The sequence below is a fragment of the Mus musculus genome, chromosome 10, assembly GCF_000001635.26.
Source record: "Mus musculus strain C57BL/6J chromosome 10, GRCm38.p6 C57BL/6J".
Lineage (NCBI taxonomy): Eukaryota > Metazoa > Chordata > Mammalia > Rodentia > Muridae > Mus > Mus musculus.
Genome location: NC_000076.6, coordinates 50,104,051 through 50,116,730, shown reverse-complemented (window position 1 = coordinate 50,116,730; position 12,680 = coordinate 50,104,051). Strand labels below are relative to the sequence as shown.

General features: G+C 38.2%; 1 long non-coding RNA gene across 3 annotated transcripts in view; it reads left to right on the top strand.

Moving 5' to 3' along the window:
* The first annotated feature begins 590 nt into the window (after nucleotides 1–590).
* Nucleotides 591–12,680, top strand: part of Gm40642 — a 59,107-nt gene continuing 47,017 nt past the window's right edge. For 2 of the 3 annotated variants that reach the window (XR_871635.1, XR_871634.3), the window contains exon 1: nucleotides 8,315–8,410. This is a non-coding gene — a long non-coding RNA (predicted gene, 40642). Of the gene's footprint in view, nucleotides 771–8,314; nucleotides 8,411–12,680 lie in introns of those variants that run through there. The other variant, XR_871636.3, reaches the window with a different exon arrangement.

Here is a 12,680-nt window from a genome sequence, read left to right as displayed (position 1 = left end):
CAGAACCATTGCTGGCACCTGGGGATGGATGTGTGTGTGTGTGGGGTGTGTGGGGTGTGTGTGTGTGGGGGGGGGGTGTATGTGGAAACTGTTGCTGGGGAAGTCTAGAAACTGTTGCTAAGGAAGTCTGGAAACTGCTGCTGACCCATTGTTCTTGCCCCAGGGCAAATGGCCAGGCAGTTTCTGATGGTAGGACAGTTTCTGACTAACTGCCTAAAGTGTAGTTTTTGTTTGTTTGTTTGTTTTTGTAATTGACTTCCCTGGGCTTGCCTTGACTTACCTAGCTCTTAGGCATAGTCTCCTGGACTGCTAATTTAAAGCCTGTCATGGTATCAGCCTAGCCTTCTCAAGAGTAGATTATTTCTTGAGCTAAATTCTGGAATTCTTATATTTTTAGTATTTTATATCCATTCTCTATCTTCTGACAAGATTTAACCAGTGTGTGTGTGTGTGTGTGTGTGTGTGTGTGTGTGTGTGTGTGTGTGTGTACAGGTTCATATGTATGCAGATGAACATATATGTGTGCACACATGTGGAGGCCAGAGATCGAGATTTAATGTCTTTCAATCTCTTTCTATTTTTCCACGTATTAAAATTATTTATTGTTTGCAGGTGTGTCATAGTGCTTGTTTGGAGGTCACTGGAAAACTTGTAGCAATTATTTCTTTCCAACGTGTGGGTTCTGAAGACTGAACTCAGGTCATCAGACTTGACAGCACATGCTTGAATCCGCTGAGTCACATATCTGGCTTTCCTCCTTACTTTCTGAGGTAGGATTTTTCACTTAAACCTAGAGCACACCTATTTGGGTAAGCTGTTTGCCCAGCCAACTCTAGGGATCTGCATGTCTCTGCTTCTGTGTGCTGGGATTCTTAGTTTATGCTACCACATTTAACAGAGATCCTGGCATCAGAACCTAGATCCTCATGCTTTCTTTTTTTATTTTTATTTTTTTGAGACAGAGTTTCTATGTATGGCTCTGGCTGTCCTGGAACTCACTCTGTAGACCAGGCTGATCTCGAACTCAGTAATCCACCTGCCTCTGCCTCCCAAGGGCTTAAAGGCATGTGCCACCACACCCTGCTCACTGTTCATATTATTAAAGGTCATTCTTATTTTCACTTTCATTGATATTCTTCTATACTTGATCTTAACCAACAAGTTAGAAGTAATTATTGAATTTTATTCTTTTTTTTTTTTTCCATTTTTTTTAATTAGGTATTTAGCTCATTTACATTTCCAATGCTATACCAAAAGTCCCCCTTACCCACCCACCCCCACTCCCCTACCCACCCACTCCCCCCCTTTGGCCCTGGCGTTCCCCTGTACCGGGGCACACAAAGTCTGCGTGTCCAATGGGCCTCTCTTTCCAGTGATGGCCGACTAGGCCATCTTTTGATACATATGCAGCTAGAGTCAAGAGCTCAGGGGTACTGGTTAGTTCATAATGTTGTTCCACCTATAGGGTTGAAGATCCCTTTAGCTCCTTGGGTACTTTCTCTAGCTCCTCCATTGGGAGCCCTGTGATCCATCCATTAGCTGACTGTGAGCATCCACTTCTGTGTTTGCTAGGCCCCGACATAGTCTCACAAGAGACAGCTACATCTGGGTCCTTTCAGTAAAATCTTGCTAGTGTATGCAATGGTGTCAGCATTTGGAAGCTGATTATGGGGTGGATCCCTGGATATGGCAGTCTCTACATGGTCCATCCTTTCATCTCAGCTCCATACTTTGTTTCTGTAACTCCTTCCATGGGTGTTTTGTTCCCACTTCTAAGGAGGGGCATAGTGTCCACACTTCAGTCTTCATTTTTCTTGAGTTTCATGTGTTTAGGAAATTGTATCTTATATCGTGGGTATCCTAGGTTTTGGGCTAGTATCCACTTATCAGTGAGTACATATTGTGTGAGTTCCTTTGTGATTGTGTTACCTCACTCAGGATGATGCTCTCCAGGTCCATCCATTTGGCTAGGAATTTCATAAATTCATTCTTTTTAATAGCTGAGTAGTACTCCATTGTGTAGATGTACCACATTTTCTGTATCCATTCCTCTGGTGAGGGGCATCTGGGTTCTTTCCAGTTTCTGGCTATTATAAATAAGGCTGCTATGAACATAGTGGAGCATGTGTCCTTCTTACCAGTTGGGGCTTCTTCTGGATATATGCCCAGGAGAGGTATTGCTGGATCCTCCGGTAGTACTATGTCCAATTTTCTGAGGAACCGCCAGACTGATTTCCAGAGTGGTTGTACAAGCCTGCAATCCCACCAACAATGGAGGAGTGTTCCTCTTTCTCCACATCCTCGCCAGCATCTGCTGTCACCTGAATTTTTGATCTTAGCCATTCTCACTGGTGTGAGGTGGAATCTCAGGGTTGTTTTGATTTGCATTTCCCTAATGATTAAGGATGTTGAACATTTTTTCAGGTGCTTCTCTGCCATTCGGTATTCCTCAGGTGAGAATTCTTTGTTCAGTTCTGAGCCCCATTTTTTAAGGGGGTTATTTGATTTTCTGAGGTCCACCTTCTTGAGTTCTTTATATATGTTGGATATTAGTCCCCTATCTGATTTAGGATAGGTAAAGATCCTTTCCCAGTCTGTTGGTGGTCTTTTTGTCTTATAGACAGTGTCTTTTGCCTTGCAGAAACTTTGGAGTTTCATTAGGTCCCATTTGTCAATTCTCGATCTTACAGCACAAGCCATTGCTGTTCTGTTCAGGAATTTTTCCCCTGTGCCCATATCTTCAAGGCTTTTCCCCACTTTCTCCTCTATAAGTTTCAGTGTCTCTGGTTTTATGTGAAGTTCCTTGATCCACTTAGATTTGACCTTAGTACAAGGAGATAAGTATGGATCGATTCACATTCTTCTACATGATAACAACCAGTTGTGCCAGCACCAATTGTTAAAAATGCTGTCTTTCTTCCACTGGATGGTTTTGGCTCCCTTGTCGAAGATCAAGTGACCATAGGTGTGTGGGTTCATTTCTGGGTCTTCAATTCTATTCCATTGGTCCACTTGTCTGTCTCTATACCAGTACCATGCAGTTTTTATCACAATTGCTCTGTAGTAAAGCTTTAGGTCAGGCATGGTGATTCCACCAGAGGTTCTTTTATCCTTGAGAAGAGTTTTTGCTATCCTCGGTTTTTTGTTATTCCAGATGAATTTGCAAATTGCTCCTTCTAATTCGTTGAAGAATTGAGTTGGAATTTTAATGGGGATTGCATTGAATCTGTAGATTGCTTTTGGCAAGATAGCCATTTTTACAATGTTGGTCCTGCCAATCCATGAGCATGGGAGATCTTTCCATCTTCTGAGATCTTTAATTTCTTTCTTCAGGGACTTGAAGTTTTTATCATACAGATCTTTCACTTCCTTCGTTAGAGTCACGCCGAGATATTTTATATTATTTGTGGCTATTGAGAAGGGTGTTGTTTCCCTAATTTCTTTCTCAGCCTGTTTATTCTTTGTGTAGAGAAAGGCCATTGACTTGTTTGAGTTAATTTTATATCCAGCTACTTCACCGAAGCTGTGTATCAGGTTTAGGAGTTCTCTGTTGGAATTTTTAGGGTCACTTATATATACTATCATATCATCTGCAAAAAGTGATATTTTGACTTCCTCTTTTCCAATTTGTATCCCCTTGATCTCCTTTTGTTGTCGAATTGCTCTGGCTAATACTTCAAGTACTATGTTGAAAAGGTAGGGAGAAAGTGGGCAGCCTTGTCTAGTCCCTGATTTTAGTGGGATTGCTTCCAGCTTCTCTCCATTTACTTTGATGTTGGCTACTGGTTTGCTGTAGATTGCTTTTATCATGTTTAGGTATTGGCCTTGAATTCCTGATCTTTCCAGAACTTTTATCATGAATGGGTGTTGGATCTTGTCAAATGCTTTTTCTGCATCTAACGAGATGATCATGTGGTTTTTGTCTTTGAGTTTGTTTATATAATGGATTACATTGATGGATTTTCGTATATTAAACCATCCCTGCATCCCTGGAATAAAACCTACTTGGTCAGGATGGATGATTGCTTTAATGTGTTCTTGGATTCGGTTAGCGAGAATTTTATTAAGAATTTTTGCATCGATGTTCATAAGAGAAATTGGTCTGAAGTTCTCTATCTTTGTTGGATCTTTCTGTGGTTTAGGTATCAGAGTAATAGTGTCTTCATAAAATGAGTTGGGTAGAGTACCTTCTACTTCTATCTTGTGAAAAAGTTTGTGCAGAACTGGAGTTAGATCTTCTTTGAAGGTCTGATAGAACTCTGCACTAAACCCATCTGGACCTGGGCTTTTTTTGGCTGGGAGACTATTAATAACTGCTTCTATTTCTTTAGGGGATATGGGACTGTTTAGAAGGTCAACTTGATCCTGATTCAACTTTGGTACCTGGTATCTGTCCAGAAATTTGTCCATTTCGTCCAGGTTTTCCAGTTTTGTTGAGTATAGCCTTTTGTAGAAGGATCTGATGGTGTTTTGGATTTCTTCAGGATCTGTTGTTATGTCTCCCTTTTCATTTCTGATTTTGTTAATTAGGATTTTGTCCCTGTGCCCTTTAGTGAGTCTAGCTAAGGGTTTATCTATCTTGTTGATTTTCTCAAAGAACCAACTCCTCGTTTGGTTAATTCTTTGAATAGTTCTTCTTGTTTCCACTTGGTTGATTTCACCCCTGAGTTTGATTATTTCCTGCCGTCTACTCCTCTTGGGTGAATTTGCTTCCTTTTTTTCTAGAGCTTTTAGATGTGTTGTCAAGCTGCTAGTATGTGCTCTCTCCCGTTTTTTCTTGAAGGCACTCATAGCTATGAGTTTCCCTCTTAGAAATGCTTTCATTGTGTCCCAAAGGTTTGGGTACGTTGTGGCTTCATTTTCATTAAACTCTAAAAAGTCTTTAATTTCTTTCTTTATTCCTTCCTTGACCAAGGTATCATTGAGAAGAGTGTTGTTCAGTTTCCATGTGAATGTTGGCTTTCTGTTATTTATTTTGTTATTGAAGATCAGCCTTAGTGCATGGTGATCTGATAGGATACATGGGACAATTTCAATATTTTTGAATCTGTTGAGGCCTGATTTGTGACCTATTATGTGGTCAATTTTGGAGAAGGTACCATGAGGTGCTGAGAAGAAGGTATATCCTTTTGTTTTAGGATAAAATGTTCTGTAGATATCTGTCAGATCCATTTGTTTCATCACTTCTGTTAGTTTCAGTGTGTCCCTGTTTAGTTTCTGTTTCCATGATCTGTCCATTGGTGAAAGTGGTGTGTTGAAGTCTCCCACTATTATTGTGTGAGGCGCAATGTGTGCTTTGAGCTTTACTAAAGTTTCTTTAGTGAATGTGGCTGCTCTTGTATTTGGAGCATAGATATTCAGAATTGAGAGTTCCTCTTGGAGGATTTTACCTTTGATGAGAATGAAGTGTCCCTCCTTGTCTTTTTTGATGACTTTGGGTTGGAAGTCAATCTTATCAGATATTAGGATGGCTACTCCTGCTTGTTTCTTCATACCATTTGCTTGGAAAATTGTTTTCCAGCCTTTCATTCTGAGGTAGTGTCTATCTTTTTCTCTGAGATGAGTTTCCTGTAAGCAGCAAAATGTTGGGTCTTGTTTGTGTAGCCAGTTTGTTAGTCTATGTCTTTTTATTGGCGAGTTGAGACCATTGATGTTAAGAGATATTAAGGAAAAGTAATTGTTGCTTCCTGTTATTTTAGTTGTTAAAGGTGGCATTCTGTTCTTGTGGCTGTCTTCTTTTAGGTTTGTTGAGGGATTACCTTCTTGTTTTTTCTAGGGCGTTGTTCCCGTTCTTGTATTGGTTTTTTTCTGTTATTATCCTTTGAAGGGCTGGATTCGTGGAGAGACAATGCGTGAATTTGGTTTTGTCGTGGAATACTTTGGTTTCTCCCTCTATGATAATTGAGAGTTTGGCTGGGTATAGTAGCCTGGGCTGCAGTTTGTGTTCTCTTAGTGTCTGTATAACATCTGTCCAGGCTCTTCTGGCTTTCATAGTCTCTGGTGAAAAATCTGGTGTAATTCTGATAGGCTTGCCTTTATATGTTACTTGACCTTTTTCCCTTACTGCTTTTAGTATTCTATCTTTATTTAGTGCATTTGATGTTCTGATTATTATGTGTCGGGGGGAATTTCTTTTCTGGTCCAGTCTATTTGGAGTTCTGTAGGCTTCTTGTATGTTCATATGCATCTCATTCTTTAGATTTGGGAAGTTTTCTTCAATAATTTTGTTGAAGATGTTTGCTGGACCTTTGAGTTGAAAATCTTCATTCTCATCCACTCCTATTATCCGTACGTTTGGTCTTCTTATTGTGTCCTGGATTTCCTGGATATTTTGAGTTAGGATCTTTTTGCATTTTCCATTTTCTTTGATTGTTGTGCCGATGTTCTCTATGGACTCTTCTGCACCTGAGATTCTCTCTTCCATCTCTTGTATTCTGTTGCTGATGCTCAAATCTATGGTTCCAGATTTCTTTCCTAGGGTTTCTATCTCTAGTGTTGCCTCGCTTTGAGTTTTCTTTATTGTGTCTACTTCCCTTTTTAGGTCTAGTATGGTTTTGTTCATTTCCATCACCTGTTTGTATGTTTTTTCCTCTTTTTCTGTAAGGACTTCTACCTGTTTGATTGTGTTTTCCTGTTTTTCTTTAAGGACTTGTAACTCTTTAGCAGTGTTCTCCTGTATTTCTTTAAGTGATTTATTAAAGTCCTTCTTGATGTCCTCTACCATCATCATGAGATATGCTTTTAAATCTAGGTCTAGGTTCTCAGGTGTGTTGGGGTTCCCTGGACTGGGCGAAGTGGGTGTGCTGGGTTCTGGTGATGGTGAGTGGTTAGTTCCTGTTAGTAAGATTCCTCCGTTTACCTTTCGCCATCTGGTAATCTCTGGAGTTAGTAGTTATAGTTGACTCTGTTTAGAGATTGTTCTTCTGGTGATTCTGTTACCGTCTATCAGCAGACCTGGGAGACAGATTCTCTCCTCTGAGTTTCAGTGCTCAGAGCACTCTCTGCTGGCAAGCTCTCTTACAGGGAAGGTGCGCAGATATCTTGTATTTGGACCTCCTCCTGGCCGAAGAAGAAGGCCCAAAACAGGACCTTTCTCAGACACTGTGTTGCTTTGGCAGTTCCCAGGTGGTACAGACTCTCACCTAAGCAGACTAAATTCCTAAGTTCCTTGGAGTCCCGGGACCAAGATGGCGACCGCTGCTGCTGTGGCTTAGGCCGCCTCCCCAGCCGGGTGGGCACCTGTCCTCCGGTCCGGAAGGTGGCCGGCTGTCCCCGGCCCACACAGGGTGCTGCCTCAGCGCCTCTGTGCTTCTGCCTGTTCCAGAAGCTGTCAGGTTCTCTGGCGCACCCTCTCACCTGTTCAGACTAATTTCCTAAGTTCGGCGGGTCTCGGACCAAGATGGCGACCGCTGCTGCTGTGGCTTAGGCCGCCTCCCCAGCCGGGCGGGCACCTGTCCTCCGGTCCGGACGGTGGCTGGCTGTCCCCGGCCCACAAAGGGTGCTGCCTCAGCGCCTCTGTGCTTCCGCCTGTTCCAGAAGCTGTCAGGTTCTCTGGCGCACCCTCTCACCTGTTCAGACTAATTTCCTAAGTTCGGCGGGTCTCGGACCAAGATGAATTTTATTCTTAACTTATGTTTGACTTTTATTCTTATGTTTGACTTTCTGTAAGGAATGTCCATATACTTGTTTACCTCAAGATTATACATATCTGATAATATCTGGTCTTCATGCTATGTTGCCCAGATCCTACCTCAAAGAAAAAGTTTGTCAGCAATCAGCCAGCAGCCATTAAAATGTCAAATGGTACACAGTGAACAACAGGCAACTGAGGAATACTGAGAGCAGAAATAGTCTTCCCAAGGGAAGAGGCACCAACTATTTATCCAATTCCAAATGGTCAGCCCTGAAAACAAACAAAACATACATAAAAAGTAACTTTATATGGACTGAGTAGGTTGTATTTATGTATTTAAGATTACACACACATACACTTACAAACACACACATGTATACACATTAATGAAAAAGAGGCTATTAATTTGAAAGAGAGAAAGGATAGGTATTATGGAAAGCTTTGCAGATAAGAAAGGTAAAGAGAAAATGATCTAATTATACTATAACCTCAAAAAATAAAAGATATAATTTAAAAAATATAGGTGTGTTGTTTCCAATGAAGTATACTCATGGCAAATCCTTTTTATTAAAATTCTTTGGTTCAGTATTTCTTCCTGAGATTTTGTTACTTTGTTTTGACACTAACTGATATTATTGTGATGTCATCTGATACCAGTTGTTATGGAATCTTCTCCAGTTACCTCATACATACCAAGCTGTTCCTTTCTACAGTGTCACTTATCATTGTTACTAATGTCTCTAGTTCTGTGCATGAGGAACATAAGGCCAAAGGCAGGTGAGGTCACAGGGTCATATAACAACAAGGTTGGAAATTAATCCCAGGGACAATCTGATTCAAGAATATATTTGTAGCTATCATATGGTTTGCTTTTTATATAAAAGGACAGGTTTGGAAAACAGGTTTAATGGATTTGGTGGTTGGAGGTGTTGACAGTGAGGGTTATAAGCTATTTTTGTTTATCTATGGTTTTGATATGTTTAATTAATTTGAAAAGAAAGAACTAATTAAACCACACGCAGAAGATGTCGCTATTTAATTACTGGATCACTCAGATAATATGCTATGTTTAGAAAGATGAGTGAAAGAAAAAATGTGTTTAAAACTTAGCTTTTATTTGTAAATAGATGGAATGTTGTCATTCATGTGTGTTTTAAAGCACTGGAAGTGCCAAATTTTATTGCTCTACAACTGGCTTTCAAAAAAGTTTCATGTATGGAATAAATCTTGTTAAAAACAAATACAAATGACACTCTACAAACAGTTCTAAACATTCACAAGCGTCAAAAGTTCAGGTCCTGGTTGATAAGGCATGTTTATTAAAACAAAAGGTTTCAGTGACTTGCTTTCATGGTCAGAAAGATGACTACACTTTGGTACTTATTTTATCCAGTATTATATATAGTTTTAGAAAACACTTTTAAAATATATATAAAGAATGTTTTCAGTAGAAGAGATTCTGGTTATTTTATCCTCACATGCACCCTTTAAACCCAGTTTTGATTAGCAAGTGATTAGATTCAGATAACATAAGGTTTAAATCATTCTGTTGTCATTATTCATAGCTTATGATTTGGGAAACCTCACGTCAAGAAAGAAGGAAGTTCACCAATTTACAACACAGTGCATTTCACATCTGCCTCTGTGAATAGGAGTAGCCCTGTCTTTAGCCTGCAATGCATGTTTTGTTCATCTGAGGCCCTATGGTATATTGTGGATCTGGCTGTTGGCCATCCCTCAAACTTCTTAATCCTTCCCATGCTGCTCTCACTCCAGAGAAACTCAATAAGGTCTGGTTTTTAAAAATGGAAATGAAATAATACTTTAATAATTTAATTTTTTTCTGCCTGTCAGGCTATAATTTTTTTCTAAAACTATATTGTGCAGTATTCCTGGTGTTCCAAGAACATTGAAGAGGGAAAATTAGACACCATTATTTTTATTTAATATTGGGATATTGTGGTGCACCATCCTAAAATACAGGTGTTTTTTGTTGTTGTTGTTGGTGGTGGTGGGTTTTTGGTTTTGGTTTTTTTTCAGGAGCTATTTCTGGACAGGATTGAAAAGACAGAGTAAATGTCATTTTTTAATGACACTGGGAAAAATATCAATTCTCTGAATCCTCTTCAATTAAAAAAACATGACATGATCATTCTAGATCCACTATTTTTCACACATGGAAACAAACTAAAAAATAAAATTTAAGAACCCAAGGTTTTATAAAATTTTATGTTAGGTTTTAGTTTTGGTATGTGTATACTGATATTAGTTTTGACTTTAAAAATATTACAAATGTCTGCAATGAGCAGCTAGACAATTTCCTCCACTTTCTGATATGTATACATTTTATATCTACAAAAAAAAAACGAAACATTTTAAACTGGTAAATTTGAGACAATACTTCCTTTAAATAACCCAGGTATTTAAAAATTTCAAATACCCATCATAAATATTCAATACTATTTGTAGAGTGTTTTCTTATTTCTTCAATATTTCACTGAATCTTCATTCACAATAAACACCCAAAAATGGACTAATAAAGACTAAAACAGACTGGAGGTGAGAGGTAGCAACAGTTCTGTAACCAATGTGCCAATAAGCCATCAACCCTGGGGACTTAATGCATGACACAAAGGAGGCACATTTTAGTAGATTGGTTATTAAGGAAACCTACAATAATCCTATGCAAATATTTTTTTCAAATTCAGCCCCAGTATATTCCAAGAATTAATCAATAAAAGAAATCAATAAGTTCTGTAAGACCGATAAACAGAAACAAGTAAAATTGGGCCACGGATGATTTGAGTAATTAAGCATTAGTCTTTCTTATTTATCCCTTTCTTCATTCCTCATGATGCTTTGGGACTTCATTATAGAATTTGTTACTAACCAGTACCCCAGAGCTCTTGACTCTAGCTGCATATGTATCAAAAGATGGCCTAGTCAGCCATCACTGGAAAGAGAGGCCCATTGGTCAGGCAAACTTTATATGCCCCAGTACAGGGGAACTCCAGGGCCAAAAAATGGGAATGGGTGGGTAGGGGAGTTGGGGGGGGGGAGGCTGTAGGGTACTTTTGGGATAACATTGGAAATGTAATTGAGGAATATACATAATAAAAAAAAATGAAAAGAAAAACCCTAAAAAAAAAAAAGAATTTGTTAAATATAAAGTGTTTTCAGAAAACCTAGTAGGATTCTACAGGTGCTCCTTGCTGAACTCCATTCTCCCTAGGTTTTCCTACTCATCATTCACATTATCTAGAAATTATCTTTGACTCATTTTTACATTCTATGTCCAATGTTTTTGTAGTTAAACTTAAATTTTTACCTATAAGTCTCTACCCTCTGAGTCTAAACCACTGCACTTGCCTTCTTACTAGGAGTCCAGGGCTAACATGAATTTTCTAGAAAATAGGACTATATTTTAAAAATAGGAAATATTGGTTGAGATAGGTGGCTTACTGGATAAGACCTATTACTTTTTTTTTTTTTTTTTGCAGAGGACCCAGGTTGATTTCCAGCACCTAGGTGGGAGGTTACAACCTGTATGTCCAGTTTTAGGGACTCTTTCATGGCCTCATTTTGCTTCTCAGGGCTCTTGCATACATGTGGTGCACAAAAACTCACACAGGTGCACATACATATTCATGAAAATAAAAAGTAAATAATATGTGCATGAGATCGTTCTACTTCATGGCTCTATCAGTTCTAGAATGCTATATAGGAAAAGTTCAGTAGGATAAATAAGGAAAAGTTGCATATTCACCAAAAGTGAAATCCAAAATTAAAAGAAAGTTTTACAAAAAAACAACTCATACATGTATGCCTTTCTTTTAAGATGAGGGATTTGCAATTATTTTATTTGGTATGCCGTCACATGAAGTAAACACATAGTAACTCATGGTGGTGATGAATCAAGGATTTGAGGTGACAACATATTACTTAAACATACAAAGAAAGGAACATAGAAGTGACATCTAACAAAATGAGAGAGTGGCTGGGGTATTATATGATATATAGCTATACTTCTAAGAATCATAAGTTATATAATGTAAGTGGATAGACTATTTTCAAAGTTCATTTGTATTATTTGGAATTGCCATGTCAGTACATAAGAATCAAGATTCACACTCTTTTTTTTTTTTTTTTGTCTTTTGAGACAGGGTATCTTTGTATAGTCCTGGCTGTCCTGGAACTCACTCTTTAGACCAGACTGGCCTCGAACTCAGAAATCTGCCTGCTTCTCCTCCCAAGTGCTGGGATTAAAGGCATGTCCCACCACTGCCTGGCAGATTCACACCCTTTTAACTTGTTATCATTGAAACCAAAACTTAGGGGAGGCTAAGGGAAATATTGTTTATATTCCTTTATATATTTTCCCTATCACTTCACAGTCTATAACAGTAATACAAGTACCTAATTATAAGGAAAGTTATTTCTTTTCAAAATTATCCCAAAGAAAACACTTAGCTAATTTTTGAGATCTTTACTTTTTTTTTCTTTTATTACAGGATTCTTTCAATTATCTTTCTTGAACAAAAAATACCCTCTGAAGGAGATAACTTAAGACAATTTCAATTAATATATTTGTGTTTTCTATCAGGATCGTCTGAGTTAGTATATAAATGTTTGCTAAGGAAGTTGAAGTAGATTTGTATATATATCCCTGTGCATACATTTTTCATTAATAGAAGTATTGTAAGAATTTATAAATTAAACAAATGATTATGAAAAGCATCATCAAAAGAGATTATATTATAGAAAGTAAAAATAAATGTCTGCTATAGTCATTTTCAAACTCCAGTAAGCATCAAAACATTTGGAGGGATTGTTAAGGTATGATTTACCCTCAAAGTCTCTGGCTCATTATTCATACAAAGTATAGCATATTTCATTTTTTACAAGTTTCACATGTTGCTAATGATTTTAACACATAAATGTAAATCTAAATTATTATCATCATAAAAATAGTGATTTAGAATTCTTTCAGTTTTTATAAATATACTGACCCATTTAATGTCCATATCTTAAAATATAGGTTGATTAT